We start from the raw sequence: 3,884 nt of genomic DNA, 5'->3' as shown, positions 1-3,884 counted from the left end.
GGAATGGAAAAATGATTAACTTGCATATTTTCCATCTAAATAATGAAGTGGGTCTAACATAGGGAGCTGCCAAAACAGATATTGGAGACATGGAAAAAGAAAAGTACCCCAGACTTATGATGACATAGACAATTAAAATTCTTTATTTATCTTCTGAGAATGATCAGAGGAGATTAGCTAGATATAGATGATAGATAAATTGAATTAAAAGTGGGCTAAATGCTAATGTCATGTATTAGTCTTCCCAGAGCTCATGGTAAAGTTGGATGAGTGGGAGGTTTGAACTATTAGGATTTTCATTTGTTCGTCATAGGCACAAGCCTTTTCTTACTCATGACTTCTTCTCTGAGGATTTCCCATCTTTCATGTGTGAAAACAGTTGTAATTCATTATCAGTAAAACTAGATCTCAGAATTCAAAAATGAGGAATTCAGTAAATCTCGAACTCAGAATTCAAAAATTAGGAAGTTATTGAAAGTGGTCATCTGTGAAACAAGGTAAAATAGTGATAAATTATTTTAATGAATGTGGTCATGAAAAATATGAAAATTAAGTGCTTTTTAAAATAAGATTTTTTTTTATTCTCACTTTGGTAGCACAAACACTAAAATTGCATAAATACAGAGGTTAGAATGATGCCTGCTCAATGTTGACATGAAAATTCATGAAGCATTCTGTGTTTTGTGACAATGGTTAAAAATACTGTATTGTATACTTGAAATTTGCAGAGGACAGAGCTTAAATTAATCTTTTCACCACACACACACACACACACACACACACGGCAATTACGGTTATCGATATGTTATTTAGCCTGATTGAAGTGATTCTTTTACAGTGTGTACATAATATCAAAACATCATGTTGAACATATTAAATATATACAAGTTTTGTTCATCAAATATATGTCACTAAATCTAAGTGAAAAACATTTTTAAAGATAGGGCTTATTGTTTAGGATGTACACTGTTTTTAAAGTCTCATGAATTACTCTTTCTAAAAGTCAGACATTACAAACAAAGAAGACATAATTAGGGGTTCCCTGATGGCCTAGTGGTTAAGGACTTGGCATTGTCACTACTGTGGCTTTGATTACTGCTGTGGCTCAAGTTCAATCTCTGGCACGGGGACTCCCACATGCCATAGGTATGCCCTCCCCCCAAAAAAGACGTAATTCATGTTCATTCTGTGTCAGATATTTTATACGCCATTCCGAATCTGTGTGTTGCTAGAAAACAATTAAGTTGCAATCAACAATTTGTATTCTTTGAAAACCATATTTCTAGTTTTCAATTTCCTCTTTATGTGATGTTATTTTCACTTCAGTAAAGCAAAAAAGTTTACGTAATATTTCTGTCAACTTGAAAAATCTGATTTAATTTTCTGTGAATGACTGATTCTCTGTCATTCACATGCACTTCTGAGACCACTGCTATAACCTATAATGAGAAGATTATTATTTTCTTTAATGACAGATTTTACCTCTTTTGGGGGATTCCTCAGGACTTTCTGTTAATTTCAAAGAAACTCCAGAAACCCATTATTCATTTACAGGTAATAGAAAGGGTTAGAGGAAAGGAAACAATAATTCCAAGTGTCCTGCAAACTGTCTTTTGTCTACACAATTCAAAATCCAGTAAATCTCCTAGATCAAATACTGAGAGCAGAATTATCGAGAAGAGCTTCTCAGTGTTTCCACAAATTTATGGAAATAGTCGAATTTTCTCTATTAATATGTGAGCTTTAGTAGACAGCTGAGTGAGAACTGAGACCTCAGTTACTCCAGCTGTAGGAGGGTTAATGGCTGATGGCTTTCAGCTCAATCCCTCTCCAGGAAGTGTCCTCAATTCAAAAGATCTGCTTTGCTCAAATCCACATGCCCTTTCTAGGGCAGCTTGCATCTGATCATTGGTTTATAGGGGTTTGTAAAAGACAGCTCCCTTGTCTGAAGGCAGGATGATTCCATAAGGCCATCCCAGCTTCAGAACTCCCCAAGGTGGTGTATAAAGGCCCTTTCTGAGATTGTTTGGCATTTCTTTCCCTGCCCAGCCCTTATCCCTTTCTCTTCAGTGATTCCCCAATGGACTTCCTAATAATCTTACTGCATGAATTCTGAGAGTCTTTTCCCAGACAAACCTCCCTATACCATGGCTGTATAAGTAAAAGACAAAGCACAAACATATGTTCATACCATGTATTTAAATAAATCCATATTCTGGAAACTACCTCATAGTCGGCACCTCCTGAGGCCCTAGATGAAAGCATCCAGAGGTGTTCACATATGTTCTAGTTCTAAGAGTGTCCTTTTGACCTTCACGTAAAAAAAGTTAACAAGTAGGGATAAAGACTCAGCAGACCTATCTATTAATTCTAGAAAATCATCTGCTAGCAAGCCTAATGGCTTCTTTTCAGGGTTGGGAAAAACTGTAATCTCTTGTACAAATAGAATATTTCTTAGCCAGGTTGGAATCTCCAGTAACTAATCAACAGCTCTGATTTCTAGGTAAATCATGATCAGGAATTCCTATTCTCTAGGGGGAAAAAAATGAAAATTTGTGACATCAAGCAGCCATGGACAGTCCCTGATACCTCTGCATTATCAATTTTATAGCCAGACTTTACAGGCATATTATGAAATTTGCATTTGCCTCATGTCTTTAGAGCTCTGGAGTAAAGAAACTAGACTGAAAAGACGATAAAGTAAAATTAATGAATTACCTTTGGTTTTACTTAAATGACCATGTGTATCTAAGTAATTTTGCCCCCAGAGGACATTCGAAATTCTCTGGAGGCATTTCTGTTGTCTCAAATTTTCAAGGGGGCATGCTATTGGTCTTTAGTAGGTAGAGATCGGCAATGTTGCTAAAAATCCTGCAATGCACAGTGCAGAGTGCCTAAGCAAAGAATTATCTACTCCAAAATGTCAATATGTTGAGAAATCCTGCCAGAAGACATGCAATAATGAAAGAAGGGACAAAGTTACTCTATTCTTTCTGTGGACAACTACTAAATTAGCCAAACAATCTCTGTAAATGTGGCACTATTCCATAAACAAGTCCACAGATAATTTTGATTCTTTCTTTCTTATGCTATAAATTTCCAAAATTTATATAGCTTTTCCAGATTTCCTAACATCAACAAAGGAAGGAAAAATGATGAAAATTGCAGAAATGTACACCATGCTGATCTCAGATTTGAAGTTATATATTATATACATAACTTACACTCCACAAATCATAAAACACGGTTATAATATATATAACATCTTTCTATCATTTTGGACATTAGAGATTATGTGAAAATAAAATCTTTGGCATCAGGCAATAATGCTGGCACTATGACTTCTGTGAAAATACGACTACAGATTTTTTCCAGCACTCTTTTCTTGTAAAAATGCTGGTGAACTGCTGCTCTAACACTTCAGTTCAATATGAGTTTATTGTGCTTACAACAGATGCTGTTATGGAGGTTGGATAGAGTAGCACATCATTCCTGCCTGGACAATTTACATTTTTCCACATGGCTGACTGCTTAGAATTGGACCCATCTATCTGTTTAAACAGACTTAAAATTTATTTCTTTTTATAATCTTCTTTTAGAGAAACAAAAAGGAGACTTTATTTTTCTGTCTCAAGTCATTAGCACCACAAGATGAACCCTGGACATCAGATATGTTTCCTCATTGTAAAATGGTACTTGCAGGAGGTTAACTGATCACCTAGTTACATCTGCTTGGTTTCTTTAGCTACAGAAACAATTAAGCATAGTAAAAAAATTGTTGTAATAGTCTATTTATATAGTAAGTTATATTCTAAGACTAAGTTATCTGTCTAATTGTATTACTGAGACTAAAATTAAAGAGTCAATCTCTGGTTTAAAACTGA

General features: G+C 35.0%; 1 non-coding gene across 1 annotated transcript; it reads left to right on the top strand.

The window, feature by feature from the left end:
- Positions 1-580: 580 nt before the first annotated feature.
- Positions 581-684, top strand: LOC146397573 (U6 spliceosomal RNA). The gene has a single exon (XR_014825360.1). It is a non-coding gene; the product is annotated as a U6 spliceosomal RNA (small nuclear RNA).
- Positions 685-3,884: the final 3,200 nt, after the last annotated feature.

The sequence above is a fragment of the Sus scrofa genome, chromosome 13 (assembly GCF_054392235.1).
Source record: "Sus scrofa isolate SSC_HxYL_T2T_F1_AM1 chromosome 13, Sscrofa_HxYL_maternal_Yorkshire_Landrace_v2.0, whole genome shotgun sequence".
Lineage (NCBI taxonomy): Eukaryota > Metazoa > Chordata > Mammalia > Artiodactyla > Suidae > Sus > Sus scrofa.
This window is presented reverse-complemented; position numbering and strand designations above follow the sequence as displayed.